This window comes from Ostrinia nubilalis, chromosome 5 (assembly GCF_963855985.1).
Source record: "Ostrinia nubilalis chromosome 5, ilOstNubi1.1, whole genome shotgun sequence".
NCBI lineage: Eukaryota > Metazoa > Arthropoda > Insecta > Lepidoptera > Crambidae > Ostrinia > Ostrinia nubilalis.
In genome coordinates this window covers 14932143-14956594 of record NC_087092.1, presented here as the reverse complement: position 1 = coordinate 14956594, position 24452 = coordinate 14932143, and the positions used below count along the sequence as shown (strand labels likewise).

At 36.4% G+C, this 24452-nt stretch overlaps 1 protein-coding gene and 4 long non-coding RNA genes across 6 annotated transcripts in view; 4 read left to right on the top strand and 1 right to left on the bottom strand.

The window, feature by feature from the left end:
• The window catches only part of LOC135072025 (putative nuclease HARBI1), a 497753-nt gene that overhangs the window by 231294 nt on the left and 242007 nt on the right, over nucleotides 1–24452 (top strand). The gene's annotated exons all lie outside the window — the stretch shown is intronic.
• LOC135072030 (uncharacterized) overlaps nucleotides 1–24452 on the top strand; it is a 219395-nt gene that overhangs the window by 11394 nt on the left and 183549 nt on the right. The window lies entirely within an intron of this gene.
• Nucleotides 9056–10247, top strand: LOC135072296 (uncharacterized). The gene is made up of 3 exons (XR_010257395.1): nucleotides 9056–9207; nucleotides 9728–9764; nucleotides 10118–10247. It is a non-coding gene; the product is annotated as an uncharacterized LOC135072296 (long non-coding RNA).
• Nucleotides 19037–20246, top strand: LOC135072295 (uncharacterized). Its single transcript, XR_010257394.1, has 2 exons — nucleotides 19037–19532; nucleotides 20008–20246. It is a non-coding gene; the product is annotated as an uncharacterized LOC135072295 (long non-coding RNA).
• Nucleotides 20350–21811, bottom strand: LOC135072294 (uncharacterized). The gene is made up of 4 exons (XR_010257393.1): nucleotides 21430–21811; nucleotides 21126–21250; nucleotides 20651–20815; nucleotides 20350–20573 (listed from the first exon to the last, which is right to left on the bottom strand). It is a non-coding gene; the product is annotated as an uncharacterized LOC135072294 (long non-coding RNA).

Genomic DNA, 24452 nt, shown 5'->3' with positions numbered 1-24452 from the left:
TTTCATCGATAAAATTGTCCATAGATTACGCCCTTAAAGTTTGATCACTACATGCCCGGACACACTGTATAAAAGGAGAAACTGACTGACTGACTGACAGATCAACGCACAGCCTAAACGGCTAAACGTAGGCACTTGAAATTTGGAAGGGACGTAGCTTAGGTACCGTAGAGGTGCACTAAGAAAGGAATTTCCGAAATTCCCACGGGAACGGGAATTAGCGGGAAAAACGGGATTCACGCGTACGAAGTCGCGGGCGGCCGCTAGTAGAATTATAAAAACGTTATTATAGAAACGTTAGTAGAATTACAATGGAATATACAGAAAAAGCCACCGTAAAAGTTAGACTTACGTTATACCATAAAATCTGATTTTTATGTATAATATTTGGGCAATAATTAGGAGTATTTTCCCCAACAGCCAGACAGTTTTGACAGTTTCAACTCCTTGCCAGACAGTTTTTTTAGGGTAGCTCCCAAAGCCACCATGACGCAAACTTCATAATTCACCAACATTATAATTATCATAAATAATATTGGGAGCATACGCTGACAAACTTTTTATAAAATGACGTAGGTCTGGCGTTCACTATCTCTTAGTCTACATCGGAACATCGACAGACACACGGAAAACCGGAAAATAACTATCGGGAAATTAAAGCCCAGTTTCCACCAAAGCGGAGAACATACAAGTTGTTCGACTATTCAGATTACCGAACAGAGCGGGGAGGTGGTATGGAAATAACAAAACTGATTGGTTATTCTAACACGTCATCTCTTTTCAACTAAAATGGGGTATAAATAAAAAGACACTGGTCTTAACGCGACGTTTATTAATGAGTTACGAGTACATTATGTACTCAACCGCCAGTCTGCTTGTGACCACGGCTGCAGCATCGCAGCCGAAACGTCAAGCCGTGAGTACATAATGTAACTCATTAATAAACGTCGCGTTAAGATCTGTGTCTTACTATTTTAGTTGAAATGGAACGCCAAAGTTTAAAATCGTACATCTCTTTTCTATGCTTTGGTGGAAACCGGGCTTAGGTAGCCTTCCAATCAAGGAAAAATTCCGTGGTACACTTGGAAAAGCGTGTGGTTTCAGGTTTAAATACTCTGGACTTCCTAATCCGACCTAGTTTGTATCAACAAACTTTCAGATTAGGAAGTTTATTTTTCCAAGCTACTATTTTTTTAACAGATAAGGATGTGAATTTTGTGGCCACAGGGGGAAGTAAGTGAACATCTAGATTCTAGAGCTTAGACTATCACATTTCTAAATAATACAATATTCATTTTCTTGTAGTTGAAACCTAGCACTAGAGTGCTCGCGCCCCTAAATACTCCTAGAGTGCTCGCGCGGGTCACATATGTCACCCATTATGATATGGGTTTATTTTTTCTAATCTTAATTAATACAAGTAAAACAATTTATAATATTAAACATAAACAATATTTCTTACTAAATAATTTAAAAAAAGTGAGTAATTCTTTCATGAACTCATATTATACACCAAAATAAATACTTCAATATTTTCCAAATATTTTAGAGTCGACGAGATCAAAGTCGTTTAAATAGTCCTTGGACCCATTATTTTGGCAAAAATATCACCTAATTAGAAAGTTAATCAATAGATTGATCTTATTCTGTGATATTTTGATCACAACTCGGGCACGATTTGATTTGATGATCTGGACAAAAACGCCTATTCCACTTGTTACATTTGCTTACGAGTGCTTCGATTTCTTGCTCTTGTGCAATAAACACATCGTCCTTTGCCACAGTACTGGCAAGTTTTGTGCTAGTTAGTGTTCTCGCAACCCCAGAAGAATCCTGGTTTTTAATTTTATAGACCTAGGTGTATTATTACTACATTACTTACAATCTAAAACAACTACTTTCTTGCATCAGTTTATGCTTATAAAGCAATATAATTATCGTAAAAGTTTAAAAAATGGTTAAAAAGAATAACTTTGAACTTACATGAAAGTAAACTTGATTTTAAACCGCGATGATAAGATCTCAAACAATTCCTCGAGTGCTCGCGCGGGGGACATGCGTCACCCAAACACTTTAAATGTTTTCTGCACTCACATTGATGCGTCTAGCAAGATGGCGTTACTACTATCATGTGCGACAATACATGCTCGAGGAATACCTAAGAAGGCAGCACTGTAGCTCGATACCTTGAAAAAATATTTACAAATTTTACACCCTGGGTGACATATGTCACCCGCGCGAGCGCTCTAGTGCTATAGTTCCAAAATACTGGACTGTCCTGTCGATGACATTGACAGTGGGGCGCCACCGTCAATACCGGATTGCTGGTTCAGATTTTTGCCATGTTGGAAACCATATAGTTGAACGATGGTAGCGCCCCCCTGTCATTGAGTTTGGCGGGACAGTTCAGCGTGGGTCATCTATAGTTGTTTCAAACGTCAGTCTACCAGTCTGCTTTTGACCATGGCTGTAGCAACAAATCAGAAACGTCAAGCTTAAATTAATTTGAAAATCTTAACCTCCATGACGCAGTATAGAAACTTTAAACTAATCAATAACTTCCCAAACACCCACAATCATAACAGAATTTAAATTGCCCCATCAATAACTCGACTCTTAGCGTGCCTACCCAGTTACCCACATTATATTAGCAGACACGTTTACCCGCCATAACCTACGCCATATATCTCCATCATATCGGTGACCTCCATCTACGGGACATAGGAACACGGTTCTGGATATTTGTGGTGATCAATTTTACGGATCTGTTGACGCATCGAGCGAACGTATTAAAGCCCAGTCTTCAGGGAGAACTCTGCCATTAACTCTGCCCAGAATAATTTCTGTGTGCAGTTTGAATTCTGTAGCTATAGGTATGTATTTATAAGAGCCATAGTGTCAAGCTATCGCCCGTATTCACAAACATCTCACAGTGCGTGTGGACGCACAGGGTGACACATGAACCAATCACAGAGCTCTATTCAACGCTGTACGTTCGATTTGCTGCTTCACTTAAGCAAGCATTGTTTGTGAATATGGGCGTAAAAGGGACTTTTCTGTTAAGGGTTGCAGGTTGTATTAGGGCTGTATATTAAAAAAAAACTGCAAAATCCATGCATGAAAAAATTACGACTTGAACAAAATAGTGTTAAGCAAAACTAGGTATGTGCTCTACAAATAAAATTATATTTAGTTTTTGGCGATTTCTTAAACTAACTAAATAGTGAAATTGAAACGTTCAATTAATATCGATTCTATTCCCGACTCGAATTGCATTTTTACTAAATAAAGTAACGTTTACAGAGCAATTTTCAACGGTGCTCTATCTTTATCATTAGGTCATAGTCTTCTTCAATTAGGTATGTGGATCCTCTGTGGATCTCCACAGAGTAAAAGATGTCCTTACAAAACATCCAACCTATTAACAGCTTGTATGTTCCTACCAGAATCCAAACCAAAACATGATCTATCAAGAATCCCACCCTTCAAAAATCCATGCCATTTTTACAATCAAGAAGCATCACAAAAAGCAGAGTGATTCCGTTTCCGGGTACAGCGCAAAAACTCCAGCGGACGAAACAAAATGGGTTATGAATAAATTTATGCAAATTTATGTTACAAATGGAGGCCGAATATTATTATGCCGGGTTTATCCTCCGTTGATTTGATAACGAGCCGCTCTCGGGTTTGTATCTCCATGATTTACCGCGTTTTAGTTACGTATATTAGAACTGAGAAAGCAGATAGTGGGACCCAAATTGAACAATAGGTTTTAGTTTTAGAGAACTAGTCAGTTAGGCTGTATAGCTATTTAGCGAATAGCTGAAGGGAATAGTGTTCATTTTAGAATTTACTAATCCTGGTTTAGTAATTGATTATCTCATTATGTCATAGGATGGGATAGAATTACTAATAAAATTTATTGTGTTTGTGCTACTATAATGTGGTTCTTAATAATCCACAAATTTTATTGTCCTAAAACCTAAGTTTCAATATGGATTAACAGAATGTAATAACAAGTAATAAAACAAGCTGGATTATTTATAGTATCCATTTTTATGTATTTCTACATTTTTTTGCTGCAAAGTCGCCCTTATGTGCCGTCGTCCGTACATGCATTAATACTTAATAAAAAAAACCCTTCAGCAAGAATTTTCTATAAACATTGGCCTATACTTCATACCACATTGACCAACATTCAGTTTAAAGGCATGCCATACCATCAGAAGGCCACATAACTCAGGCCTCTGAAATTATTGTGAACTGTGGGTTATTGAAGTAGTTACAAAAGGTCGTTGGGTCAAATTGGACTGGATATTAGACTTAAAAAGGCAGGGAGAAGGTCGACCCTGCTAAATTATGTCTCTTTTGTAGCGAAATTGTGATCATTGCTCTTGCGGGATGTTTGGCTCAACGTCAAGGATAACTGGAACCAGTATACTAATTCTTGTGATATTAATACGTTCAAAATCTAGGCTAGTTCTTATGTCGAAGATAAATATATTTTCAGTCCATGTTATATACTACTTTGAACGTCAAATGTCGATATTAAACTTTAATTTTCAGTATTCTACTAATTTTAGAAAACGTCTTGCACATTTTAAGAGGTCCGCCTCTGTGTTCTAGTGGTAAGACCACCTGCTTCAGACGCAGAGGCCCCGGGTTCGATTCCCAGTGGGGGCAGATTTTTCTGTTCGGTTTGGTTTGTGGTAGGGCTTGTTCTAAGTCCGCCTGGCTAGCTACCACCATCTTACCTAAGTCTGTCGCTATAACAACAATGTTATCAGCATTGTTGTGTTCTGGCAGTTAGAGGTAAGATAGCCAGTTCTTCCGTGGTTGAGGATTCCGGGTGAAGCTCGCTTCCACCTTCGGCCTGATCATCACTTACCATCAGGTGAGATACAGGTCAAGAGCTTCCTCGTTGTGGATAAAAAAAAGGTTCTTCTACTAGTTAAGTAATAGAGCACATTTAATTTAGCGATCAGGATAACATTTCAAATTGAATATCATAAGACTGAGATTTATAACAGGCTTTGACTAAAACAATAGCCACGGGAATAAATATATTTCTATTCAATTCACAATTTAATTTTGATCCAACTACACTCCAAAATTAATTTTAAGCTTCAGTGTAACTTCAAACGTAATTAGTAGAATTGTGATATCGGATGGCAATTTAAATCGTTTCAGTGAAAATATTTGTGACACTTTTTTACTAATATTCAATTAAAACATAGTTTTTATTTAAGCAAAAAGTTCAACTATGCGGCTGAATTGAAAAATCTGCAAAAAATACTAACATAACGAATATCAGAATTTTGCTGAAAATAGGCGGGTATTTTCGCTGCGGGATAATCCAGCTCAAATAATAAATGTTTGTTTCCATCACAAGTTAATCGTTCAGTTCGAGTGAATTGTGTACTGACCTAGCTATTTATTTAATAAATCCATGTAAATAAAATGGCATATATTTTTAGTTAAAGTTTTGTCTTACCTTTATTATCTGTGTGCTTACCATGAGTTTACATTAGGTGTGCTCGCTAGCGAGTACCTCAAAAAATCTATGAAGACTTAAGTTCTTGAAAGTAGCCGCTACGGGCGCTGTACAATCTGTCATACATTTAATGTATTTTTTTACGCAGACGCTAGCGAGCACACGTAACGTAAACTCATGGTAAGCACACTGATAGCATAGTCTAGTCCTTATGAAAGCCTTTAAACTATCATTTGTTTTAGTTTTTTATGACAGTTGTAGTTTTTAAGTGTTTTTCTTAGTCTCCTATCACATTACACGCGTAAATATTTAATGAAAAATCCTCGTGTCTACATAGGCTATGCATTTAAGGCATAATTTCCTGTAAGAGGTACCTAAAAGATTTAATGGTTATCTTCAGTTACGCGTTACGAGCTTACAAGCCCCGTAATGGTGTTTCAGCGAAATTTACGAGGTCCTGAAAGAAAAGTACGGCTTGCCTGGTGATCCTCTCAAGTTCAAAACTTATTACACGCCTCAAGTGTTATGAGTGAGGGACTAGAAGTTACAGACTTTGTCTTAAATGCTGATTGTAGAGGTTTTGCCATGAGTTGTGGTACTGAAAATTAAATTAACAACATACTTAACGTAGACAAACTTCAGTTCTTTTAAAGGGAAATGTAGGTAAAAACTATCAATTTAAAAATACTTTTCTTAATGATACGTTGCAATCTGGGAAACTGCTTTTCATCAGCTTTCCTCTAGGTATTTTTGACAATGGGTAGTGGATTATACTTTTATATTTTATTTTCGATTTGAAGCTTAATAACATCATGCTAGAAGGGTTGTGTTATCGAATCGTGTTCATTCCGTATCCAGACTATCTACTAAAATGGTCTAGCACTAAAAACACCTAAGAACTTTAAAATTGAAAAGTTCCAAAAGGATTAGAGTTGATTAAAAAAGGAAACATTTGCTTTTTTAGCTTTTTACAGCTAAACTCGTCGTTACATCCAAACACTCCGTTTCAGATAGCTTCCAAGTACTCTCTTATCTAAATTGAATGTTAGCACACCTGCGCTTAGCAATGCCCTGAATATCAACTCGACTGTACAAGATATCAGCTAAATAAAGTATGCATTAAACTGGTGGTATAGCAATATCGACAGTATTTTGTCTTATGGGATAAGATTTTATAATCATTATCATCGCCATCATTTCAGCCATAGGACGTCCACTGCTGAACATAGGCCTCCCCAATGATTTCCACAATGGCTGGTTGGTGGCGGCTTGCATCCAGCACCTTCTTTATGAGGTCGTCGGTCCAGCTTGTGGGTGGACGTCCTACGCTGCGCTTTCCGGTACGTGGACTCCACTCCAGAACTTTGCTGCCCCATCGGCCGTAAATTGGATAAGGTAATATTGAGTGTTAAAAGTGAGTGTCACCACTCTACGTAAGTTAATATATATTTTCAGTTATGTGGTGTGACTGCGCACTTACGAGTACTTATAAATACAATGAATTACACCAAAATATGTTTCTTGCAAAATTTAAACATAATATTTGGATAGAAAGATAGAGCTGATATTATCCTTTTTGGAACGGAATCCCTAGTTAGGAACCAACTAGTTTTCATAATGTTACGAGTATACAAACATAAACTTTAAATAAAATAATTAGAGCTCTTTTTTATTTGCAATTTTATTTTAAAGTAATCACACACCAATAATCACACCTCATTCTAAACAAAACACAATCGCTCTTTGTTATGACATTTAAATTGCTTCTCTACAACAAAACAATCAAAATCTAACTCAGCTTGAACTTTTTCGATTATTTATTTGCAATGGACATAATAAAACAAAAGGTTCAATTAAAACTCGCGGTGCTGGAAATTCATTTACGAAATAATTCGGATTTATTGAGAGGATGGAATTGGATAAGACATAAGACCTTCAACTCGATTAAATCTGAGATACTGATTGAAAAGAACGTTTAATGAATCGTACCTATAATACTCGTATATTACAGGGTGAAATTTAAATGATTGGCATCCTTTTAATATAGGTAGACTCTACCTATGATACAAAGTACATTCCAAAAATATATGATAAATCCAATGAGTTAAAATTTCAATAAATCAAACCTTGTACAGACGACAGTACATTAATCTTAGATAAGCTAACATTATAAAGTTTTATCAAAATCATTCCTGCAGTCTTTGATGAAACCCACCGCTTTTTAACCGCCTCTTAGGTCTAGTGGTAAGACCACCTGCTTCAGACGCAGAGGTCCCGGGTTCGATTCCCAGCGGAGGCAGATTTTTCTGTTCGGTTTGGTTGGTGGTAGGGCTTGTTCTAAGTCCGCCTGGCTAGCTAGCTAGCTAGCTAGGCTAGCACCATCTTACCTAAGTCTGTCGCCATAACAACAATGTTAACAGCATTGTTGTGTTCCGTCAGATAACCAGTAAGATAGCCAGTTCCTCCGTTGAGGATTCCGGGTGAAGCTCGCTTCCACCTTCAGCCTGATCGTCACTTACCATCAGGTGAGATACAGGCCAAGAGCTTCCTCGTTGTGGATAAAAAAAACAATTTATAATGATTATAATATTACTTATTCACATAGTTAAGGCTTGTTAATTTAACCAATAACTAATCCGTGCGGGCAAAGCCACGGGAAGAAGTTAGTTAATAAATATGTCCCCCTAATTACAGTAGCGTCAAAGAAATAACGACACGCCTTACATATTGTGGAAAAGATGAGCAAATCACCTAATTAACCTCATTACAAAGCAGTTAATTACCAAACCTTGCTCCAGTTCTCCGTATAACGGACACTCTTCATTAAACTGTCGTTAGGATAAAAGATGTTTAGTGTTGCACCAGTTAAAGTAGAAGAAGTATCGATAAAAACTACAATGAATCAATAAGACATGTTTTTGTATAATAATATTCGAATAGTTAAGCTTTTGTGAGTATTTTTATAATATTTATATGTATAACTTATGTGTGTTATAGAATGCTGTTTGTTTACCTAACAATAAAATAAAATAATATCTAACCTCAAAGAAACAATATGAAATCATCTGTAGAGTCAAAATATTCCTCCAGTAGGTACCTACCTACCTACGCACAATATAACAATTCTGAGAAAAATATACTTAGGTAAGCAGATATGCTAAATGAAAGCTATTACAAGAAACAATTTAATGACAAGCAAAATTCGTGGTATTGAAATAAATATCAATATCTATAAAAGCGATTGGTCACTGACTGACTCACTCACTCATCACGAAATCTCAGAAACTAAAAGTGCATGTCTCAAATTTTGCATGGGATTCCTTTTATAACGTAGGTGATCACTAAGTCGGTATTTTACAAAATTCAACCTAAGGGGGTAAAATGGGCTCCACGAGTACGAAGTCGCGGGCGGCCGCTAGTTTCATATAATTATCATAATAATAAGTGACAAGGTCTTATAGACAACAACACTAATGAACATGCATAATATTATCTAAATTGACACATTGGAATTCTTTTATTGTGTCGCCGTAACACTTGGCTATTAAACGATTAAAGTATAAAACGTTAGTCATTTGTTAAACTTGCGTATTTTGGCAGTGGAGTTCAGTCAATTATTCGTGAAAAAATTAATAAGGATTTATTTATTTAACATGTGGCAATCGGGAGCGTTGGCTTTTGTTTTTCTGATCCTCTTATTTGTTTATGTGATGGTACGTAGATTTTATTTTTGTAAATAGCGACGCGTCTGTGCCTTTGTTCAGGACAATTAGACTGGCATAGCCTATAGTGTTAATCATCATCATCATTTCAGCCATAGGACGTCCACTGCTGAACATAGGCCGCCCCTAATGACTTCCACATCGCACGGTTGGTAGCGGCCTCCACTCCAGAACCTTGCTGCCCCATCGGCTGTCAGTTCTATAGTGTTAATGTCTAATTTAATTTATAAAAGTTTTAAGTTCGCCTAATGTTAATATTTTTGGCATTGAAGTATAAATAAATAAAATGTATTAATATGAGCTATTTGAAGGTTCCTTTAGAATTAATTAATAAAATAAACAGGTATAAATAGTTGACATATTTTTTTATTTCATCATCATCATCATCATTTCAGCCACAGGACGTCCACTGCTGAACATAGGCCTCCCCCAATGACTTCCACATCGCACGGTTGGTAGCGGCCTGCATCCAGCGCTTTTTTTTATTTACAAATATTTTTATTTATTACAGAATGCGGTGAGCCTAGAGGTGGTTGAAGCTGATGGATGTAAGTAATATTTTTAAACATTAACACAATTACGAGTAACTAATTAATTCTAATAACGAATACCCTATAAACCTTATCAATTACTTAAAACTAAAGAAATTTTATTTTTACCTTGAACCATTCTTTTTTTTACACTGCATTAACATTTGTTTTGTATTATGCAACCACGCCGCATTTTCTTTACTTTTTGCATTTAAACATGTCATCATTATCATCATCATTGGGTCATTTAGTGTCCCTTGCTTACTTTACCAGAGTCAAAATAAATGGAGGATTTGGCTTTCACACTCCACGCGCTGGCCAGACGGATTGTCAAAGAAAAAACAAATATTACCTATTCATTTTTTTTTCAGATGATGAAACCGACTTCGAAACTTTATAAATGAAAAGACCTACTTTGTGAAAATTACCTTCCACTGAACTAATTAAGTTATTGTAGTAATAATGTTTAATAAAATAATAATATTAAAATTTTGAAATGTTCCTTTTTAAGTTATTGTGTATACCTAACTAACTTTTGGCCTGCGGGTTTGCAGCCCAATTGTGACGATTAGTAATATATATTTGTTACTCGTCCACGCAAACCTACTGAACAGATTTTGATGAATTTTAAAATCAACTAGGTTATAATTATTGAATTGCTTTTATAAGCATAAACATTGGTAGGCAAAAACTGGACTTAGTACCTACTGATTATTCCACTTCATCATTCTCAGTAACATTATTTATTTATTAATAAATAACTTCAACAAAACACCATCCGTCTAAATGGCCGTAGGGACTAGTTTTTGCCGTTTCTCAAATAAAAAGAAAGTCAGCATCAGATATATTTCATCGCAACTCCCAACAACTTGTAACAAGTGGTTTGTGTCGGGACAGTAAAACTAGTGTACAGTGGATGTCAAGGAAAGATGAACACATTTGGGCCGTTTAGTATAAGATTTTTATAAAAAGTGAGTTATTTGGAAACTTGGAAAAAAGGAAATCCCCAATCTCTGCTCTATCCATGGTTTAGTATTTATGTCATGTTATCTAATTATCCAATATATAACTAGCGGTCACCCGCGACTTCGTACGCGTGGATCCCGTTTTAACTCCTTAGGGGTGGAATTTCGTAAAATCCTTTATTAGCGGATGCCTACGTCATAACATCTACGTCTAGCATGCCAAATTTCAGCCCGATCCGTCTAGTGGTTTGGGCTGTGCGTTGAATATGCTATGTCAGTCAGTCAGTCAGTCACCTTTGAGTTATTTAAATTAAGATTATTATTAAATATAATTAACAAAAAAAATCGGTGTCAACCGAAACAGACTCACTGCTCTACAAATGATTTTATTTTCATCGGCTCAAAGGAACTCTCTATCATGGCATGAATCATGCGACGACTTCCACCAAAAGTAGTGACCCGCAATGTCATAATGCAAATCACACTTAACTAGAAAGGTCTTCCAGCTATTTGGTTTTCTAGAATTATAACCATGATTTTGCTGAAGTTATTCAAGCCTTTGTCTTATTTAGGGGCTTTTTCGTGGCAGTCACTGTACGAACTGGGTTTAATGATGAATTATCTAAGTTTCTAGCTGCCACATTGGACCTTCATTAACCGAGAAAATCATTTATTTGGGCCTTACTTTCGCAGTTGGGTAAATGTGTGCGTTTAGTGAGTGGAGATGACAGACAAGACAAAGATGTTTGCTACATAAAGCTGGCTTTTCACGCCCGTTTCATATTATTGTTAGTACTAAGTATTTTCTGTATTCTATAATTGTGTTTCAAAAGTAATTACTTCATGGCTAAATGATGTGCTTATTTTTAAGATTCCGAAACGTTTGGAAAGTTTTTGACAAGTAGAGCCACGTGTACAGATATTATGAAGTTATTCATATTCTTTTCAACGAAATCTTCCAAAAATAAACAAAACGCCTTCATGTTGCCAAAATAGCTGATGTCTTTACAAATTATTATTGTTTGCCATAAATTCTACATAACAATATGAAAAACTTTGCGCCAACTTTTTGTTGACGACATTTTCGACTGGATTGTCGACGGTATTAGAAATTCGCCGAAATTCGAAAATATAATTCATCCTACGCGAGATAAAATCAGTAAAATAATCTATTTTTATTGTATCAAATCAGCTCGATTCGTGTTTGAACTTACTGTCTGGGCGAGACCCTATTTGGAAATCTTACAAACTGAAAATGTCGACTTGATTGGAGTACCTAAACCTATTTTCGTTCGTGATTCTTAAATACCTAGTTTTGTTTTTATTTCAGTCGAATTTAATCACAATCACAACTTTTTGAGTAAAATTGTGATTGTGATTGAAGAAAGAAAGACAGAATTAGATAGTACCCTTCGATCAACAATACCAACTACTTAGATATCGGGTAAGTGTTAAAATTACGTCTCGAGAAATAAGAGCGCACTTGACCAAAGAATTTTGGGTAGTGTTTTACTTTTTTACCCGACTACGGCAAAGCAAAAGGAGGGTTATGATTTTTAGTAGTTTCTATTTCTTTCTTTCTCTCTCTTTTATTTGTAGAGACGCCTGTGAGCATCGTTTACCAAGCAAAAGTTAAAATAATTTCTCTTGTGAATACAATCGTTCGTTTCAGCAAAATGACGTCCACTGCTGGACAAAGGCCTCCCCCAAGGTTTTCCACAATGAACGGTCCTGCGCTGCCCGCATCCAGGCTCTTCCCGCGACCTTTACCAGATCGTCGGTCCACCTAGTAGGAGGCCTGCCCACGCTACGTCTTCCAGCCCGTGGTCGCCACTCGAGAACTTTCCTGCCCCAACGGCCATCGTCTCTACGAGCTATGTGCCCCGCCCACTGCCACTTGATTTTAGCAATTCTGCGAGCTATGTCGGTTACTTTGGTTCTCCTGCGGATCTCCTCATTTCTGATTCGATCACGCAGGGAAACTCCGAGCATAGCCCGCTCCATCGCCCTTTGGGTGACCTTGAGCCTTCTTATGAGGCCCATAGTAAGCGACCACGTCTCGGATCCGTATACGATCACTGGCAACACGCATTGGTCAAATACTTTCGACTTGAGACACTGCGGTATTTCGGACGTGAGTATATGGCGAAGCTTCCCGAACGCTGCCCATCCGTGAATACAATATTTAGTTTCAAAGAAGGCTCACTAACATAGATCTTCTAGCAAAACTTTCATACTGTTTTATATTGCACCAGGAAAGCAAACTTATTTTCATTAAACTATGGTAAATTATACCCGTGAATGTGAGAAGTAAACAGTTTATTTTAACTTTAATATTACGGTGAAGTTTCCACAAAGTTTGTTGGAATAAAATAATGATAGAAAATTACTTGACTTTTTTAGCTAATAATTTCTGTGTCTTGGGAGTTTACGATGGAAAAATACAAAAGTTTTTATAATTAATGACTTGCAATCGAATTGTGTTAATATAGTAACTATATCGCGGTAGGTAGGTACCTAATTGTTTGTCTTTTATTCGACTAAGTTTATTATTATTTATTTATTTATTTTTAAGAATGTGTATATTTTTTTTGGTCTTAAAATCCTATGTTGGGTTTATCTAAACACTTTGTTCTCTAAACAAAACTTAGAAACTTACTGGTTGTATTCTAAAATTCGATATCAAATATTGTTAACTAAATCTCCACAACTTTCAATTTACAATAAACTTGATCAAGAATTTCCAAAACAATTCAATACCAGGACTGGAATCCGTCATGGTTCGAGTCGAAATACAAAATTGTCGGATTTGATTGATTGATTTCACCGGTTCACCTGGCTAATCAAGTTTTATTGTTCAATAGTAATTTCAAGATATTTTTAAGATTATATTAATAAGATATAGGATAATTGGACCGACAGTCATTGGACAAAACAACCCTTGAATTTTCTTAAAATGAATATTCCTTCAAATACAATGAATATTCCTTCAAAAAAATGCCCTTTTATCTCCATCAGTCGGAATCTCTCAGTTGTTGAAACAGAAATGCTATTTTTAATTCAGTAAATAACTGTCCAATAACTTTCTTAATTGTCCAATAACTGGCAGTTTACCCTAATTTAATAAAGAGTATTTACATTTAATACTTTAGACCAGTGGGTACATACAATACACAGGAGCGTGTTTAAGGTCGATGTAAAATCTACTACTATAGTCTGGTCCGTGAGCACGTAGAATTTTGTCCAATAATGACCCCTAGCTACCCATCCTTATCGCTCGCGCGTAATTATGTTGCTGTCGCGACTGTGCGACTGGCACCCGCAGTGAGTGTGCGAGCATTGGTCAAAATTCTACGTGCTCACGGACCGACTAAAGCCTTAGTATGAAACTTTACAATGTTATAGAAATAAAATCAATTTAATTTGTAATCACATGAATTACCTAGCCCCAAACTAAGAGAGCTAGCTGCTTCTAGTACAGTTAAATCGCGCTATTATGGTAGTTTGGTAGGTAGGTACACCAATCACCAGGTAAGGCAAGTTAGAATTGAATTCTATACCTTTACTATAAATAAATAATCCCTTAGGCTGAGTTGCACCATCTTACTTTAACTTTGACAAAACGTCAAAAATCTGTCAAAATCCATACAAAAAGGGCCTGTTATTGTTACGTGTAAAATAAGGTGTTGCAATTCAGCCTTAGTATTTTTGAGTTACGGTATCATGCAAGAAAACAAAAGAAAAACACATTACTAGGTTATGTATTTGGCAGCCGACATTATAGATCGCCAACTCAATAACATTTAAAATAAAAACAAAGGCTTAGGCTGAGTTGCACCACCAAACTTTAACCGTAACTTTAACGATAACCAGTGTGTTTTGTATGAAGTACGACGGAATTTTGACGTTTGTTAAAGTTAAAGTAAGATGGTGCAACCCAGCTTAGACTACAGGCATCTTAAAACTTTTGAGAATCCAAAGAACTTTTCACAAAATGGCCGAATTAGGCTATGTTCACATGTAACGCGCGTTAACGCAGGTCAAGGTGGAATTAAATTTATAAAGAGTTCATATGACAAGCGCTAACGCACGTTGCAAGGAGCTCGTCAGTCTGTTTCAATAGACCTTAGAAGATGGACATGGAAGAAGCTATTGCGATGGAAGCGCGCGCTCAACTACAGCGCTACAGTCAACGGACGTTACATAGCTGTCAACGCGCGATCGCCTGCGTCTAGACTTTATCTCTGAGCGCCGCGTCAACGCTCGCTGACGCGCGTTAACGCGCGCTCATGTGATCGGTTGTATGTAAGTACTACGATGTCTAAAGCCTGGTCCGTGAGCACGTAGAATCCCGTCCAATGACCCCAAGCTACCCATCCTTATTGCTCGCGCGTAATTATATTGCTGTCGCGACTGAGCGACGCGCGCCCGCAGTGAGTGTGCGAGCGCGACAGCAACATAATTACGTGCGAGCGACAAGGATGGGCAGCTTGGGGTCATTGGACGGGATTCTACGTGCTCACGGACCAGGCTTTAGTCGCGCGATTTGAAAACGAGCGTCAAAATTTTGCCATCTGAATATAGCCTTAAATGCATCGCTGAAACAGTTCGAAGATTCCGAATGTTTGTACGTAGCCAAGCCTGTTTCCTGTAAACTCTATCTGAAGGAATATACCAGGAATATACCAGGAATTTACTAGGAATATACCAGGAATTTATAACAGCTTCCTTTGATTACCAGCGCGGAGTAATCAAGTAAAAAAAAAAAAAATCAGTTCACAGGAACGTGCTAGCTCCGCACTAATAAGCAAGTATATGCATTGGATCCCAGATAAGGTGTAATAGTAGAGTGGATTTTACTGCTATTATTATACGTCTCTATTATACACCTTAAGTCCGATCAACGAAGCTTTTGTAACCCAAATAATTCCTGTCTATGAAGTTTGGCACATGATGAAAATAGGTAATACAGATTATCAACAACTTTTATTTTGGGAAGTTTGGTTATTTTTACCAAAACATGATATGCTCTTATTATTAGGTACCCCCATAAGGTTGACATTGACATTAAAAAATAAAAATCAGCAGCGCAATTTTTCATTAGAAGGCAGAGGAATTATTCGGAAGTCTCCATACAACGAATCTCCTCCTTGATCGGACTACTTCGTGGTAAGAGAGTGACAATCTTCGACTTGGAGAATCTGGGTTCGATTTTCAGTAAGTATGGAAAATAACTTTGTGTATTTATTTCCAGCTTGGTTATCAGGACAGTCTGTCCAGTTATACTTAAGAGATTTTAATGCGTGTTTGTGTGTGTGCAATAAATGAGAGAGATACAATAAGATAAAACGTTTCTTTGCATTACAAAAGTCTATAAGTAATCACATAATACAAACAATGAACCTACATAGACTAAATATTTACAAATAAAAAATATGTCCCAAATCGCTGTCCAAACAACGCGACACGGTGCCCAGAATGCTGGCTGCATTTCCGCGCTGAATGGCCAAACTGATTCGTTGGCCAAGCAAGAAATGCGCCAGCTCTCCCATCACCTGTACAGTCAATCAGCCGCCTGGCTAATTCCCTGTACAGGCGATATCTATAATTAATTTCAATCATAAGTAAATCTGTTTAATATTTACATGGTATCGTTTCATTTACAAAAATACAGCCAGAAACTGATTCCAATCATGTAGGTCACGTCTCCCAAATACATAACATAATCATAATACATAATATGATACAAACAAACGAAATACCTACACCAGAGCCCACTGAACTGTAAACAACAGTTCATTTGCTCGGCGGATACGTGATATATAAAAATATATTTTTGGGATAACATGAGATAACTATCAGGGTTCGTTCAAGTAGCGTTATTATACAACTAGCGGCCGCCCGCGACTTCGTACTCATGGATCCCGTTTTACACCCTTAGGGGTGGAGTTTCGTAAAATTCTTTCTTAGCGGATACCTACGTCATAACATCTACCTGCATGCCAAATTTCAGCCCGATCCGTCCAGTGGTTTGGGCTGTGCGTATGTCAGTCAGTCAATCAGTCACCTTTGAGTTATACAATATTTAGACTAGCTGTTCCTACGACTTCGTATGCGTGAAAATAGTTTGAATTAATATTTCCCGTTTTTGCAACATTTTTCTTTACTGCTCCAGCCCTATTGGCTGTATGGTGATGTCAATACTCTGAAGCCTTCCTCGATAAATGAGCTATCCAGCTCAAAATTATTTTTTCAAATCGGACCAGTAGTTTCTGAGATTAGCGCGATCAAACAAACAAACTCTTCGTCTTTTAATATTAGTAGGTATAGATACGAGCCCTTTCCTGTCAATATTCATTCCGTTATGTGCTACATGATACTCGTATGAGCGGTAATTTACCTCATTAATATGGCTTCTGTAAGCTTCCGGTTTCTGCCTCGTAAACTTAATTATTGAAGCGGTATACCCACTACACATGTCACGGTTTCCTTGGTTGCTCACGATATGGATATTGTTTGATTTTCGCTGTGGTTTGAGGAACTTGTGTTGTTTATAATAACTAAAATATAGGTAATTGTAAAATAATAATTAAGTACTTACCTAGTCACTATATTGGCTCTGGGTACAATAAATATTAAAACTACCATTGCCTCGCGACATTTTAAAGTAGCATCAAAAACTCGTTCATTAATTTTTATTAGCCTTTTTTCAGTGAGTAGGCAGTTTGTTCTGCGATCGGCAATCTGGTAAAGGTCGCGGGAAGCACCTGGATGCGGGCAGCGCAGGACCGTTCATTGTGGAAAACCTTGGGGGGAGGCCTTTGTCCAGCAGTGGACGTCATTTGGCTGAAACGAACGAACGAACAAAGACAGTTTCATAATAATGAAAAGATATGGTTAACCAAAAGTTAGCTAACGTAGCTATTTTTCAATAAAGTAGCTTATTTTACTCGAACTAGTAATCTTAATTTGAATGTTCTACGAATATTTAGGCGTTTTCATTTTCAGCGCGACTGGGAGATGAAGAGACAAATAACCAACTTGTCAACATTGAGTTATAATGTACAAACAACGTACCTTGTCAATTACACTCTTGGACTATTCGATGTTTATTCCATTGCTTCGTGGAAACAGGAAGTTGTCAAAATAACCTAATGAAAGCTCGCGCTTGGCTATAGCTATAGTATCCCGAACAACTTGCGAAGCCTGCGGCTACTGTCCAATCCATGCCTGATAAGCCAGTGATAACAAACCAAGGTTCATTAACCCCAGGGTATTGTGTATTATTTACCTGGAGATTTCGGATAACGCATTATGCCAAATGTACAATATTTATGTACATTTTCGAATGGTAAAAGAGTTATGTGAAAAGAATTTCCCTTGGGATTGGCCATGACATTGATTTTATCTGTATGAGTAATGTTCGATTGTAATTATGTTTGTTAGGGAAATCTCAGGAAGAATGGGAAAATGATAAATGTACAATTTCGTTTCGTCTAATTTTTATAAAGATAATGTGTGCCTGTATTTGTTTAGACATTTGTCATTGGTCTGATTCAGGATTAAAGAGATATAATATTTGTGATTTTTGTTTCACATAAAAATTGACTTGTTCACAACGTGAAAATTATTTGGAAACTTCGAAAGTAATAAAATAGTGATATAGTGTTAAAGACTCAAAAGTAGCTGAGCAAGCAAAGACTCAAGGGTCCGAGGCCAAACCGAGGCATTTTTTCAAATCAATTTTAATGTTAGGGTAAGGTGGGGCACAATGTTACACAGGGTACAATGTTACAATGCATATTTCTCCGTCCCTTTCTATTAGTTGTATGATGTTGGTATACACGTTTGTCAAGCTCATAAGAGCTGCTGAACTGAGCCGCTGAACATCATACAACTAATAGAAAGGGACGGAGAAATATGCATTGTAACATTGTACCCCGTGTAACATTGTGCCCCACCTTACCCTACTATTGTTAACATTTCTCTACATAGACACAATATTCTCATATCAAAACGTTCAGAATATACTGGCACATCTTCAATCATTCAAATATAATCACTTTTCAATACTGCATGTCGATTCTATAAAATTCTAACAAAAACTCCCTTCACCCAACGATGTTCAGAGTCCCTTCACATAAGTTACAAAATGACCTTGATTCGGCATTCTGTAAACATTTCTCAGCGCGAGTGATGACAAGTGAACAGTGAGGCGGCCTAGGGATTGACACACGCAACAAAAATGTTAGTCGAGTTTTTCGATTCAAGTTTTTTAATTAAAATATTGAGATTTTGGCACAAAACTTGAAGTCATTATTTATTTCTTTAACTTAAATGTCATAATCTGAACAAATTAAGGCAGATTTTACGTTAAAAACTAGAAATCTCTAATTCATAGCATATACATAATCTGTGCTCTTACAAACGAAACAAAATGTCAAATTTACTTGTTGATTGTTTACGTTTGATGTTATTGATGTTTGAGATTGAGAAATTATCTTATAGTAAGTATACATTTGTGTTTGTGAAAGTTTTATACTATATTTTTAAGTTACTTAAGTAATAATGTAATTAATTTAAAATGTTTCAGTCCAAATGAGGCACGATCCTCTCACCCATCGTCAGTCCCAAGTTGAAACTGTTCGAATTTATGTAAAAAAAAAGAAACCCTGGCTTAGCAAAGGGTTTCTTGAAATACACACCATTGAAGCCATTATACAGAATAAAAATACCACATAACGAGGTTGGCAGCTTCAGTAGGAGGAACAAGCCGTGCGCTAAACACTATAAACATTACAAACAATGAACAAAGGCCAAGGTTAGTATCCGCTTATCAACATGGTTGACCCACTTAACATTCTTTAAAAGCAAACCACAAGATGTGCAACGAATGTTGGTTTTTAAAGTGTGCTCGTTGGATTCATTAATAGCCCCACCGAAATCTAAATTAAAAGAGTAATGCATGATTTTGTTCTAACTTTTTTATATTTTGTAAAGACCAGTCAGATATAAATTGACAAAAACCACCGAAGTTTGGGGCTTTTTTTATTTTTAATGAAATAATCATGAACTACTTGTGCAGTTTATGACAAAGTGCTTCAGTAGGTACCTACTTTACTAAAGTGTATTTTATTTAAGCCCAAGTACCTAATAGAGATGTAGTTGAAACCAACCCACTAAGTTTGTTTCGGATATAGAAAACTTTATCTTGTATGGATGTTATGCCATGCACATACTTATGTCACAAATGCCATTAAAACTTAATACATTATTTTTCATACTGTCTTTTTCAGCATCACATTCCACAACTCCTCCACGTACTGTTACTCCACCGCCGTCTCAACAGCGATCGGAATACGCAACATTTACTGAGAGATTCCTGAGGGTGGTAGAACAGCAGGACTTGCAGACATTGTGTGGAACGCAAAGCGGAAAGAGAAGAGATACTGACTGAAGCCCTGACTGAACTGGGAAAAGGATTGAAAGCTTTAGCAGAAGCTAATAAATGGATTAAAGATAAAATATTACTACAGCTTTATTTGTTTAATTTCTTTACTACATATTTCTATTACTGTGCCCCTCAGAAAGTAATGATAAAATTAGAGGTAGTCTTAATAATTATTTTAAATACGAAATACATTTATACATAGGTATACTTTATTATTCAAAATAATTAAGATGAAACAAAAATTTTAATGAAAGTTTGTACATATCCACACTTATTATTCTTTTAGGTACATAGAGATGTAAAATGTTTGATTTATAGTTAGATTTATTTATATGAGTGCTTCTGGGGAATTATCTTCGGTACCACTCACTGGTGTCATTAGGCAGGCGCTTGGAGCATATCCTAAATCACCTAAAAAAAGAACACAAGCATCAATCACACATTACAAAAATTAAAATTGCCTCACATCCTAAGTAGTAGTGACTCACCAAGCAAAACCACTTCATCACCAGCCTTTGTACATCTCTTAAGTGGTTTTTTTACTATAGGTAGGTAGATACAGTGATTAAAAATAAATCAGACTTGCATAGCACCACCATTCCACCATATTAAGTTGAATCCACATTTGACTTATTTAGATCTTTATCTGTTATCTGAAAAAAGAAATAATATTAGAAGACACATTCTTCGAGTGATGAGGTTACATAAGGGTGATCAAAGAACAGGAAAAAGACCTGCTCTATCACACAAGGACATAAGTTATTTATTGTATTACATATAAGCTTAAGGACTAAATTTCCTTGCTAATGTAACAATATTTATTATGTAATTGTATGTGAATGTACCTATTGTGAACTCGTTAGCTTTATATCAAACCCGTGGTTTTCAAAGCTATCTAAATGCAACTGTCCCAATGTAATTGTCTAAAAAAACTATTACAAAATTGATACCCAATTTACCTACCAATTGCACTTTCTTGCATCGTAACCTTTGCGACAGTAAAAACGTTATCGTTCTCTGCTGGTAAATTTATTAATTACTTTACAGTTTACTGCCTTTAGCCAAAAATTACAAGGTGCATAATATCTCTGAAAAAAATCATTAAATTTATAATATGGTATTCCAATGAGGACGAAGTATGTAATAAAATACAGACTCTAGCTACTGATACTGTATGAAGATCCATGTATTCATTGTTTGAAATCTATTTTAAACTGTGTAATAATATCAATGTACTTAATAAAAAAATAACTTTACATAAGCTTACCTTTACCTACTCGAGTTGAAATCCATTTTCCTTTAATAAAAACATTCGTGTCATCCCTAATATGCATAATTTAGTTCAAATAAATATCACAAAACTTATTTTTAACACATTTGAACACTAATAAATGTAATTTTAATGCAATTTTCTAAAACTCCGTCTATTCTCACTCACAAAATACTAACTTTTTATTTGACATTTTGGAGCGCATTCGAGTGCGAAGTGTGTTTCGAAATGAGGCTGGAATTTCCTTACAGAATGCCACTCAAAACGTCATCCCATACAAAATCTCACGATCAATTAGTTCAACCCGCTGCCGCGCCGACAAGCGTAGCGCTAGAGTAAATTCGTGCCGACGATCGAGTTTATAGAATGCAAATCTAAAAACTCATCGCGGATTTAGTTGCGATGTCTAGGTGAAGGTTTTATAGAATCGCACTGCTGATCCGTGCCTTTATAGCTTTTCGAATATAAAAAATGTTCCATCAGAAAAACGGGATCGAGCGTTCGCGATAACGATATCCAGATCTATTCCAAATGTTATGACACGGGGTTACATACAATAGGAAATATGCCAAGAATAAAATTGAATATAGGATGGAGGTTCCGCGTATTCCAAATACCAATTGAGTTGCAACAGAAAACAATTGTCTGGGAACAAACCACTGGGTATTTATCAGTGAGCTATCTTTTAATAGTAATGACAATCATCTCAAAAAAAATTTACAAAAGTTGAGTTATGAAAAAATCATAGGTGTTCTTTTTACAGTGCAATAACTTGATGAATAAATATTGAAATTTGGAAAAAAATATAAGTACAGAATAGGGAATATTAGGCTCCGATACCTAAATTTTATTTGAAATGATAGCGAACATCTAAAACTTCCATCGAACTCACGCGATGACCATGACAGAACCTGAAGCACGCAAGTATAACTCAAACTTGTACGCTCCTATAAAAAGGGACTGGATTGTTTAACATTTCACATAATTTTGACAAAACGGATCCCCGAAACAAAACGTAAATCGCACTTTCAGCGTTTCGTATATCTGCAGAGAAAAACTTCCGCCATTATAGGCGCGGAAATGTGTCGCTGCACACACTAGGCAAAAAGACCTGCGATTGCTTCACGCGACACATCTGTACAGTTGTACAGAACGCGACATGTCTGCACAGAACGAGACATGTCCGTACAGAACGTTTGGTTTTATCGTGTCAGGTGTCAGAAATGTTTGTATTTTAAACGGAAATATTTGGGGTGTCTGTATTTTTTAAATTTTGCGGCATTTTTCCGGTCGTGCATACACGTGTTAGTTCTTGACTGTAAAAAGTGGATAGTGACAGCGTGACACTGGGAGAGACGATATCAAATGTCTACTCTCTGTAGCTATGATTAGAACTCGTTTGGCCAGGGGACAGTGGAATTTTGAGATATTTTCTGGTTTTATAACTATTGTGAATACAATGCAGGAATATCAAAGAGACCTTTGTTGCAAGTCGATTTTAGGAAACTCTACAATGACACAATCAGATCTTGAATAAGGAATTGTAATAGAAGCTACTTCACACAAGTCAAAAATGTACCGATAGATATGTACCTATAGCAGACTTATCTTTCAACTGTTGAATGATTTCAAATTGTTGCAGATCATAAAATATCCATTAATAACTAGGATGAAAATTACAAAATCTTTTGTATCTTTTTAAGAGTAGGTACACCTAAAGATAAAAAAATACTTACCTTCAGTGGAAGTGTACCCTTAAACAGATGCACTACAGCACGAGGTCCATTTTTTGTTTTCCCCGCCCAAATGTGAAAATAGGGGACGGCGAAGGCACGCGCACGCGGTTGATGGAATATTCGTGCTTGTAACACTGGCTGAACTTTGGGAAATTGGATTATAGAGGTTATTCTACCATTTTTTCGGGTAAAATATTTTTAGCTGGAGCACACGGTCGTTAATTTGTTCCGGAACTTTGCTGAGCCGTTTTTCATTGCAACTTTTTATCAAAATACGTTGTTGGTATGCGAAGCTTTTAAACCTATCGATAGAAAAAATAAAAGAATTCGTATGCAACGTACAAAAATAATTAAAAATTCCGTGGCATTTAAGTCCTTTTACGTGTCCCAATTCACAGGTAAATTGAATTCAGTTTTTTTGTCATTTCCCGTTGCTTCGGAACAATGATGTGGGGCAGTGCTGAGAAGATTCAGCGCAAGATGGTTAGTCATTACTGCCAAAATCTGTTTACAATTTATCAAACAGTTTCTGGTTTCAAATGTTGTGAGGCGACAGTGAGGGTATAGACCATCCCCAAGTTACGTAAAGATAGGATAAGGATAATTTATTAATGAATACATTTCTAGAAGTTAGCTGAAATTACGTTCTGAAAGAAATGAACATAACGCTCAATCATTTTCTTTTTCATACACAATTTTCTTCTAAAAACAACTAATGCATATTGTAATCAAATACCTATAAATATTAATTGTACACTTAGGGTGGGTTGCACCATCTTACTTTAACTTTGACAAACGTCAAAAATCTGTCAAACTCCATATATAAAGCACCGGTTATCGTTATAGTTACCGTTAAAGTTAGGTGGTGCAACCCAGCCTTAATTACGAGAAAAACTCACAAACAACTTAATGTGGGGTTTGTTACAAATATCTCCGTCTTACAAATGAAGCCGTGTAATAACAGTCTATTTATGTCTTACGCGAAAAACCGGGATCACAATTTGTAAAGACAAAGCTCCGATCCATCATGGGAATGCGGCAATTCTGTAGATGACAAACTTGCTGGATATTTGGTTCAGTACACTTTTGGTTTACTAAGAATTGAGCTTCACGCAATTCAGAAAAGAGCGCTGGACGCAGGCCGCTACCAATCGATCAACATGGAAAGCATTGGGGGAGGCCTATGTTCAGCAGTGGACGTCCTATGGCTGAAATGATGAAGAATTGAGCTAAAATATTTGCGGTGTCCCAAAAGGTTATTTAAGAAAAGGGCAAAGTTTACTT